General features: G+C 42.3%; 1 protein-coding gene across 1 annotated transcript in view; it reads left to right on the top strand.

The window, feature by feature from the left end:
* FBXL5 (F-box and leucine rich repeat protein 5) overlaps positions 1-11,273 on the top strand; it is a 68,715-nt gene that overhangs the window by 274 nt on the left and 57,168 nt on the right. The window lies entirely within an intron of this gene.

Below are 11,273 nucleotides of genomic sequence, written 5' to 3'. Positions count from 1 at the left end.
CAGGCCTCGTCCCTCCGTGGGGGCGGGGGATGGGGGGTGAGCGGGCGTGTGCAGCGCCCCGGACCTGGAGACCCCCGAGCGGGGGCCTGGCTGCCAGGGGCGCCTCATTCCTCTGAGCAGCGTCCTCAGGTCTTCAATAGGACATTATGCTCCTGGAAGCTCAACGCGATTGTGTTTGCTGAAAAACTATTGCCCAGTGGAAAAATAGGCAAATAAGTCTGCAAAGAAGCAGCCGCCTTATTTCCTTGACACAGCTGGCTGTCAGCCATCTGGGAGTGACGAAGACCTGGGTCCTCAGAGTTAAAGCATTTCTTTATTTTGAGGCAGGCAGTGATGAGAGAGTGCTGGCAGCAAACCTGAAAGTCAGGTTAGGACTCCTTGAGCAGCTTGGGTTTTACAGGTGTTGCATTAATGAGCTGCCTTAAAAATCATGGTATGTTTTGAAGGGTGTCCAGGTTGTAGCTGTATTGGTCTAGAGGAAAAAGCAGTTGGGACTTGTGGACAGAAGTGATATCTTTGATTAGACCAGCAAGGTTTTCGCAACAAAATTTCTTTAATTGCAAGCATTCGGGCACAAACACCCTTCATCAGGCATCAGAGAAAAGATTGTAAAAGTTCTCCTGGGTAGAAATGGAAATTCATATTTCAAAGGATTTCATGGAGGCGTCAGTAGTACATTTTGAATACTTTTGCTGTTACTGATCATACATTGTGCTAAGGTTGAAGTTATTGTGCAGATACGATAATTACTATATACTTGGCAACACTGCCTCCAAGGGGCAGGGTCTTCCTCAGGCCTCTTGACTGCCATTTGGGCATGTGGGCCGGAGCCCACTGAGCAGAGCTTTGGGCTCCCTTGGAGATGGGGCCGCTAAGGTCTTATCACTCATTTTTTGGGACAACTCAAAGACAAAATGTGGGTCCTGGGGTCAGAACAAGTGCACCAAGGGGAGCACCAAGAAGAGCGCTTCAAACACCACCCACTGGCCCACAGATGAGTCCACCGAGCCAGTGGATGCTGTCCTATGAAACTGCTTTGAGACGGGAATGGACCAGGGATAGGAAAGTGGACCTGAACCTTCTTTTCTGGTTAGATATATTGACAGCTTGGTTGGGGCCAGGGGGAGGTTGACCAGGTCTATTTGTCATCTTTAGTCACGTGGGGCTAGGCCCACCGAGTCCCACTTGCCACAGGCAACATCTTTTGTTGGCCTCCCTTGGATGGAGAGGCTACAGGAAAGGTGAAATCTGATTCCTTGGGACAAAAATAATGAAAAAAGGGACAGGAATGGAGGTCAAAGATTCATAACAATGCCAAGGGAGGCACTGAGCAGAGCACCACTGGCCCTCAGATGAGTCAAAGGAGCCAATGGAGGCTGCCCAGCGATACTCTGCTCAGAGACGGGAACAAAGTAGGGCAAGGAAAGAGGCTCAGCAGTCCCTGGGGATCCGCCCAGCCAGAGCCTCCTTCCTGGTCAGATACATGGCCAGCTTGGTCAGGGCCAGGGGGAGGTTGACCAGGAAGTCCTGGGACTTGATGGGGCCATGGACAGGGAGTCTGTAAATGAAAGGTGTGGAGAGAGGTGTGGTCAGCAGGAAGGGGTGACCAGTGTTTCTTTAGGTGGTCTGTGTTTCATAGTTTGTAGGGTCGGAAGGGACCTGAGCAGATCATCTAGTCCGACCCCCTGCCATGGCAGGAAAGAATACTGGGGTCAAATGACCCCAATACTGGGGGTTATTGGACCCCCTGTGTATTTGGGGCATGCTGATCCTGGCCAACCTAGCCAGCTACCTGACCAGGAAGGAGGCTGTGGCTGGGAAGACCCCTGGGAGCTATGAGGCTCTTTTCCTGATCTCTTGGCTCGTGTCACTGGGGAGCATCAGGTGGCTCCTTGGACTTGTTTGAGGGCCAGTGGGCACTGTCTAGTGGCTCTTCTCAGTGTCCCTGCTTGACGTACTAGTTATTAACTTGTGACCTCCACTCCTGTCCTTGTTTTCATCGTTATTTGTCCCAAGTATTTGGTAACACATCATTAGTGGTCCCTAGTACTAAAAGGGGCTGATAGTTTCCTTGGTGTGCCTGGGCCTGTGACTCTTCTTGACATGTTAAAAGTCCTGTGTATTTGGGACTTGCTGATCCTAGCCAAGTTAGCCATCTGTTTGACCAGGAAGGAGGCTCTGGCTGGGAGGCCCCTAGGGGCTGCAGGGCCATTTACCTAATCTCTGGGCTTAATTTCACTGGGTAGCATCCACTGGCTCCTTGGACTTGTTTGAGGGCCAGTGGGAGCTGTCAGCTCTATTTGGTGTCTCTCCTTGGAGCACTTGTTTTAACCTGTGACCTCGCTCCCTTTAGTGGTCCCCCAAACTCAGCTGACGCATACATAATAGATGTCTGTAATAAGGGCTAATTGTTGCTCTCTGGGTTTAAGTCCCAAGTTCCCCTTATGCGTCATATAGGCCTGTGTAGCTGGGGTAAAATGAGACCAGCTTTCATCTGCAATACGTTCTTCCTCAGGTCTGTCTGGCATCCAGGAACTGGTCTCACTGTCCCAACCACAAAATTAGTTCCATAAAAGAGATCAGCCTAAGAAATCCTTATTATTCGCATACTTTCTGGACAATCACAGCTACAGCATTGCTTTTAAACTGTCATTTACTTCTATCTCATTCAAAGGTTTGGCCTAATCACTTGGGATGTGTTAAAGTAAATATCGAGCTGGTTGGATAGGAATATTGGGGGAGGGGTCATTTTTAAAATACTGACAGAACTCTCTTATCTTTTACTTTTTCATTTTCATACAATAAACTCTTTCGCTAAGGCATATGAAGTGGAAATTTGTATCCAAGCATTAGAAGAAATAGCAGGTGTGTAGGTGGTAGGTTTGTATCACTTTTCCTGCTATAGGTCTATTTACGTCCTTTGTACTTGAGGTCAGTTTTATTAGCAATGTAACAGAAAAGTTTCTAGCTTGTCTCTTGAGTTTTGTCCTTGAGTGATCTCAGTTCTTAATTAGATCAGGTTGGGTTTCCACTTATGGTACAGCCATAATCAGCCAAATCCAAATTCAAAGCTGTTTTTTCTCTTGCAAAGAACTCACAAAGACCACAGCTGTGGATTTCTAGTTGAAATCTCTGAGTTGATCTTGACTCATGTTTGTAAACCTAGCAGTGCTAAAATTGCTTGGCACCCCACACCACCTTTGAAAGGATCTTAAGGCACCCTGGTTGAGAATTACTGGTCTATACCAACAATTGGCCTGTGTCTATACCAACTGTACAGTTGGTCCCAAAAAAAAGAGGTCACCCACAAGAATTCTTGCCTCTTGCACATCTCCTGGACCATAATGGCAATAGCATCTTTTCCACACCCATTTACATTTGGTGTTTGTCTGTGAAGTGCCTATTTTTTTACAATAGCCTGATGTATTTTCTCTGATGATTCCCTCATGCTCAGAGAAAATTTTCAAATTAGATGCAAATGTACAGTGACAGTTTTGCCAGTTTCCATCATTATTGGTAAGACATTGGTGCACTGACACTCCTACCAGTCAAATGTGGGGCTTTCCGTAGATTTATAGATGCTGGGGTTGGAAGGGACCTCAGTGGATCATTGAGTCCGACCCCATTGAGTCCACTTTTGATGATTGTTTAGAAGATTGTATTTAGGTGGTGTTCTTTAGGATGGTTAGATGTTGTGCTTTCTCAGTGAGATTTAATCAGTGTGACAGAGCCATAGACGGAACACTTAATAGTGCTTGACTACATTTGTGAAAGTCATTCAGTTTTATCATTTTCTTACTGAGTAAATGGAAGAGCCCTTTTCATAAATCTTTCCTAACTTCTTGGATAGCATCTTCAGCAATTTGGACACACTATTCTGGGATTTTCTTTTCATATGTAAAAATAGAAGCACTCTTCTTTATGAATTCTTACAGCTATTGTCAAATCTTGTTTCATGTTTCATGAGCCAAGTATTATTAATCTTAGAAATGATAGAAAGGTGGGGAAGGGCCGCAAGTCACCTAGTCCATCCCTTTGTACTGATGCATAAATTATTTCTTGAATGCCTTGTCTAACCTGTTTTTAAAAACCTTCAAGTAAAGGGATTGTACAGCTTCCTCAGCTTGTTGTCATGCTTCACTATCCTTATATTTAAATATTTTCCCCCCCAACAGTCTAAATCTTTGCCAAGTCAGCAAGTTTCTCCATGTTTACCTGAAGTGTAGGACAAGAGGAACAATTGATTTCCATCCTCTTTTTAATGCATTTTGTGTTGGATGGCTGCTATCATATCTTCTCCTGGTCTTCCTTTTTCAAGGCTAAAACTCATTCCTTTAACTTTTCCACATTGTGTGTGTTTTCTAAACTGCTTCTAATTATCATTGTTTTCCTCTGGACTGTTCATATCTTTTTTTTAAGGTGCTCAAAGTTGAACACTGATCACCAAGTGTTGCATAGTAATTACTATCTGTCTCCCCTAATTATACATCTCAGAACAAGATATGCCTTTTTTCTTTGGTAAAAGGATTGCATTGTTGACTGATGCTCAGTCTGAGGTGCATTCAAACTCTACAGAGTAGAGCATACTTTCTATTCATCATTCAAGTTAATAAAAATATTGAAGAGAATCAGGCCTGGGACCAACCCTTGTGAGACCCTAATTGGTGTACCATCCCAGTATGATGGCAACTGATTGATAACTATTCTGGCAGCAGTTATTTTCAGTTTTTTTCAGCTAGTTGTATACCCATCTAGTAGCAATTTAATTTTGTGAGTCTTTCAGAAAGCTTCCAAAAATTAAGATATACTACATTATTGCTTCTCATCCGTAGTTTTTTGGAAGAAGGAAGGAGTTGGTTTGAGGTGATTTGTGAAATCTGTTTTCGTTATTTTTATTGCCTTAAAAACCTTTACATCAAGGATGTGCCATAGGTTGGCCATGTGACATAAGTGGCATGGGCAGCTTGTGTGTGTGTGGCATGTGACAGATTGGAGAGGGGACAGGAGGTACTGTGGCAGATAGAGCAGCAGATCAGGTAGGGAACACAGTACAGGAAGCCGGTAGGGTGGGAGAGTATGGAAAGTAGAGCAGCAGATTGGACAGGAAAGGGGATTGGAGTGATATTTTGAGAAGGGCACATGGCTAATTTATGGTATGCCTTCTAAAATGTTTGGCTCCCGCTGCTTTATGTTATAAATTGATCATCTAACCTTTTTTTTGCGTCTGAGCATCAAACCAAAACTGCCTGGTCTGTAATTCTCTGCATTCCTTTTTCTCCTTTCTGAACATGGATGCTAGGTTTTCCCATGTCCCCTTATGCATCTTCTTTATGTTTTTTCTTTTGTGAAGACTGGAGGAAAGAAAGCATTGAATAGTAGTGCTGTGTGAAATTTCAACAGGTGTTTAATTTCAAAGCTGTTTCAATGCATTTCAAGCTCAAAATAGCGAAATCGAAACAAAATGAAAGGCTTCGAAACAGCTTTGAAATGAAATGAGGGCTGTGGTGCTGTGCCAGACTCCTTCTGGGGCACATGGGTCCCCGGATCTGCGCACAGGATGACAGCAGGCTGCCCTGCTGGCTGGGGCCAGCATCAGCACCTGAGTCTGCCTGGTGCAGCCCATGCTGAGTGCTGGGCAGACTCGGGTGCTGATGCTGGCCCCTGGCAGCATGCTGTCATCCTGCATGCAGATCCAGGGGCTGTGCCACCCGGGAGGAGTCTGGCACAGCCCCGCATCCCTTCCTGGGGTGCGCAGGCCCCTGGCTCTGCTTGCGGGGTGACAGCAGGCTGCTGCTGCTGGCAAGTTTATATGAGTTTTTCTTTGAACAGTTTGAGATGCAGTTTCCCAGAAACCGCTACACCTATCTCCTTGAAACATAGCAGACTTCATACCCTCAGAAGGGGCTACCATTTGTACAATTTTCATCTGTATCAGGCAAGAAATGACAAAGTTATAGGCATTTTTTGTGATTGCCCATTATAGCCTATGGGCAAAATGTTGAAATGGCAAAAGAGTTTCAATGAAATGAAACGGAACAGTGTTTTGAAACAGCGAAACAAAATACTGTCCCTTTGAAACGGCGAAACGGAAGCTGAAATGAAACGGTGCTATTTTGCATAGCCCTATTCAATAGTGTTGTAGTAATTTTTGTTCTTTCCTATTAGTTATTTGATTCTTTCTGTTTTTTTTCCTCTTCTAACATAATAGAGAACCTGTTCTTGTTCCTTTTATGGGTTACAACTAGTAAGGGGAATTTTTTTCCTTGGTCTTTCTGATCTGATTCATAAATATTTGTGCTAGTCCTTTAGACTTATACTGTACTTAGTTTTGAGTCATTGTTTCCTGTGTGGATGTCTCTTTGATTTTCAGGTGATTAAAGAGTTCTCGCTGATGCAACCGTACTGGTTACTTACAATGCTTATCTTTCTTTTTCATTTGAAGAGTATGCAGTTGTGCTTTAAAGGTCGTTTTCTGTTTCTGTAACTGCCTGTTCTCAAATTATCCTTTAGATTATCTATTTAATTATCTATGTAACCAGGAAGGAGGATCTGGCTGTGGGGGACCCCTAGTGATTGTGAGGCCATTTTCCTCCACTCCCTTGTCCCTTCATGCCTCTAGACTGTGTTCACTGGCTCCTTGTACTCATTTGAGGGCCAGTGGGGACTAACTGATGTTTTGTCCTTGGCGTCCCCCTTGGAAGTATTTTTTATTAGCCTTTGACCGAATTCCCAAGCTCAAGGTTTTCCTGGTTTTCCTAAAACCCACCATTCCAATGGCAAAGCAAATAGGCCCTTAGATTATGAGTCAGTCACGTGCAGCCCATGGGCCAGATCCAGCCAGCAAAAAGATGTTACCCAACCTACCAACCTGGGTTTGGTGGGGAGAAAATCTGTACCATCTGGCTGCTCCCCTAGGACTGTGCTGTGTTAATTCAGTCAGCTGTTGCTAAAAGGTTGCTGACTCCTGCTTTAGAAAATCTCCCTGAGAGATCCTGCTCATGAGTTTGAGTGAAGAATTGATTTTTCCATGAGTTTGCTGAACTCATCGAATGTATCGACATTCATGTCAATATTTTAATCTTTTAGTTTTTCCTTTTTTTAGTTCTGCAGTCACATTATATATAGAATTGTACCTTTTAAATTTGTCATGGAGCACATTCAGGGAGAGGTGTTTCAATCATTTCTTTACATTGTTAATTCTGTGCTGCACAGAAGGTGGTTTATTAAGGTAAATTCTTTACTTCTGTTTTTTGGTAGGATAATTACAGAGTAATTTCTTACGTGTTAAAGGTATAAAAATGCTTTCAGGTGGAGGTAGGCAGGCAAGGTTCTTTGGTAGATGTGATATCTTTTATTAGTCCAGCTGAGTAGTTGGAAAAAAGTTCTTGGTGAGCTTCTGGGCACAGTCATGCTTCAGGTGAAGCTCAAATTTTCCTAGAAGGGTGAGGGATTAAAGTGATAGTTGAAGCAACTAAGTAAGCATTTGAAAAAGCTATGATTTTTTTTTTTTATCCAAGTACATTAGAATTGTTTCATTTTAGAAAGATGATCAAAATAATTGACATCCTGACTTTCCAGTTCAAAAGACAAAAAGTATTATTTGGTAGCTCAGGTGGGGAAGAGAACAGATTTTCTTGTTTTATGATTAGCCCATTCTTACACTATCACTCACGAAAAATTTGATAATGTTTTCATTTTGCTTTAGAAGAATTCTGTTTCCATTACTTTAGCATATGTCCCCACTCATTTCTACCAGTTCTTTAGAACAGTGGTCTCCAAACTTTTTTTGATTGCATACCCCATCAGTAAAAAATTTTTGAGCATGCACCCCCAATACATGTATATTTATTTGACATATGGACCGAGTGAGGGCGCCAGTATCAATCCGTATATTAAATATTAGTAAAGCTTAATTTTTCTTACTTTTTTAGATAAAAATAGATATAAATAGAAGTTCTAATATTTTCTGCCCGCAACCCAGTGGATCGTCGTGCGTGCAACCTACTTTGGAGACCACTGTTTAGAATATAGGCAGCTGGAGTTAAATTTTTGTACTTGTCTTTAGTGCTTAGTTATTGCTAATCAGCATATTGCTGCTTACACATTTATCTACTTACAGAATGAGAAAAGCACCACCAAGCACAGTAGTTCCCAAGCTATGATCTGTGAGCCCATAGCAAACACTGTGTGTGCTGTACTGGGCCCTTGTGGTGCACATTAAAAGGGTGCATCATTCTCTGTGAGAAATGTTGGAGGTTGGTAATCCAGAATGTCTGGGAGGTAGTGATTTAGAAAATTCAACACTGGTAAAGCTGAAAAATAAGATGAGTTAGGTTTCTGTGTAAAGCTATCAGGTGCCCTGTCATCCTTCTAAAGATTTCTAGACTTAGAAAAATCAAGTCTTCTAAGAAATCACAGCTCCATTCTGTATTTCCTCTTCAGGGTGTAAAGACCTTTGTATCCATCCACTCATTAGCCTTGCACCTTGCCCCCTAATCAGTGACTGTACCTGTTCTTTTTCTCATATCCGTTTCTAGACATTTTTGCAACTTCTCTTTATCCTTCTTAGGAAGTTATCACCTCACTTTATACCTCTTCGGAATATTTTTATTTCTACTTTATAATGCAGACTGGCTGCAATTAAAAAAAATCAGGTATGTTAATTCTTGCAAATCAGCGTTTCAGTGAAGGTCTGATATTGTTTTTCTCCCCTTTTGTTTGTAGTGTAGAGCCAGCTATTTTTTAGGCATAATAGCCTACATGCACCCCAAGCCCTTTTTAGCACGGTTGCCATCTCAGGTCTTCTTCCCTCCATTCAAATTTTCCAAACAAAAATCCCCTTTCTGTACTTTTAGCTCCTTTCCTCCCCCTTTTGTTAGTTTTTTGTTTGTTTGGAACAGCTGCAGATTTTCCTTATCCTGCCACAGCAGCCTCTGGGCTTCAGTAGTAACCCAGCAATTCTTTTCTACGCACCTTACACTCCAGGCAGTATATTTTCCATATATAACATGCCACAGAATATAATATGCAACTTGTTTTTGAAAGGCAGATGAAAAAAAGTACTTATTTTCCAGCGTTAATGCTGTATAGACAAGGGACATAGCCTAATTTAAATTCACCCTCCCTTTCCTGTTTAACAAAAGCTGGAACCCTAGTTGCTGCTGAAGGCTTGTCTCCATAGGTGGATGATTGTGAAAAGAGCTCAAGATTCTTCAGGGTTGTAAACTAGAAGGAAAGAGACTAGGAACAGCTAGCAGACATCAAATTGCTCTGAGAAAGCTTAGCTTGATTGGTGGAACATCAAGACCATTAAAAAGGAGAGGCGATCTTTAGCATCTTGGAGTGAAGAACAATGAGCCCTTAAATCAAATTGACTCAGCTGGTTGTATAGTAATGCCAAAGCTGCTGCAGTGTGGAGTAGGAATAAAAGCAGGGTGCTTCTATCTCTGGCAGAATATATGCTTTCCTATTTAATACATGCACCCCAATTTTGGGGGGCTGATTTTTTTTGGCGGTGGGGGGGATAGGTGCATGATAAGTATGAGAAATATGGTAATACCCTTGTTTGTGCCTCTACTCTTGTTGCCCCAGGCAACAGTAGTGACACTTACCATTTCTGCTTCTTGCCACCCTAGGAGGAACAGTTTCTTTCCTGATTTCCTCTTCCATTCTCTGGGAAAAAGGTGGAGGTGAGATGAGAAGCTGCAGACCTGTGAAAGCTGGAGGCTATAATTAGTATCTTGTAGTGTTTATATAGGTATTATGCAATTATCCCAGAACATGGTGCATAATCTCTGAAATAACTGATTAGGTTGGATTTAGTCTGCAGCTTCTGAGAGGATCTTAGTTTTTAGTTTGTTTTTGTAGTTGGTTCTGCCTAAAATAAGGGATTAAGCAAGAGCAAGGAATTTTCTGTATGTTTTCTTTTGAGTATCTTGGAGACTTGCACAAGGGCATTGTGGTCAGGCTGGCACACAGAGGCAAAAGCATTCCTGCAGTGTCTGTAGTGGGTGAGTCACCAGAGTAGTGGAGACATACCCTGAGGCTCCCTTCATTTTACTCCATTTTAGTGAGTTAGGGACATTAGGTACGTTCTGATGTATGGATAAGAGCTTCACTTTGCTTCACTACGTTACACGAATTAAAGCTCAAATGATTGTGGGTGTGCATAGCTTTTAGTAGAGAAGAAATGATTTTGTGGGTGATATCTTTTATTGGACCAACTGCATGGTTAGGATAAAGTTAGACAAACTTTCCAATGCACGGCTTTCTTATTTTGTGCAGTGTTAATACCAACTTAATTAAAAGCTATGCAATAGCAGTTGGAAGGAAGTTTAATAGAGCACAGACTTCCATCTATAAGATTTTATTTGATATACTGTATTTACTCAAATCCAAGATGATTTTTTTCCCATCAGCATTGGGGGGGGGAGGGGAAGCCCTGCCTTGGATTTGGGTGCTGGCTTGGGGCAGGTGGCAAAGGACAAGCAGTAGTGGGGGCAGGCATGTGGGAGAACAGGCACAGGCTGTGGGAGGACAAGGATGATGGATCTGGCCCCTCACACTTCTACCACAGTTGTAGAGGGAGGGGGCAAATTTAAGATGACCTTCCACTAATTAGATTCTATACATGAAAAATTGTAACAAATTTTATAATTTTTCATGTACAGAATCTAATTACAGGGGGGGTTGTCTTAAAATTTAAGTCATCTTGCTTGGTTTTGGATAAATAAGGTACTTAAAGCAATTTTGTAACCTAATTTAGGTCCAAAATTAAAAAGTAGTATTCCAGGTTGGGGCAGGTTTTTTTTTAAAACTCTGCCATCAAAAGAGTTAGATTCAGAGTTCTTTTTGTTATCTTTGAATTTAGTACTCCCCTGTAGTATGGTGAATTCATTTAGGTGCTTTATCTGACCTTCATCATCATCATCTTCCTTATCTTGACACCTATAAAATGCGTTTAGGTTATATAGCATCCACTACTGTAGTATCACAGCATCTCATGGCCTTGTGTTATTTATTTTCACAAGTAAATGCTCACAGTGTACTCTGTGATAAGTAAGGGAATGCTATTCCCATTTTACAGATTTGGGTTGAGAAGAGGGCAAGACAGAGAGCCTTAGGGTTAAATCCACAAAATAGCACATTGTGATGCTGAGCCTAGGTTCTCTGCTGTCTGTCTAAGTCCTCGGACACCTATGCTTCCTTTTATCATGCACATTAACAGTTAGGATGTGTGGAGGGCCAGTAGGGGGTGCTCCTGCGTTGAGCTG

Source organism: Crocodylus porosus, unplaced genomic scaffold, assembly GCF_001723895.1.
Source record: "Crocodylus porosus isolate Cpor-Errol unplaced genomic scaffold, CroPor_comp1, whole genome shotgun sequence".
Lineage (NCBI taxonomy): Eukaryota > Metazoa > Chordata > Crocodylia > Crocodylidae > Crocodylus > Crocodylus porosus.
The sequence above is the reverse complement of the archived record's forward strand: the minus strand, read 5'-3'. Positions and strand labels throughout refer to the sequence as shown.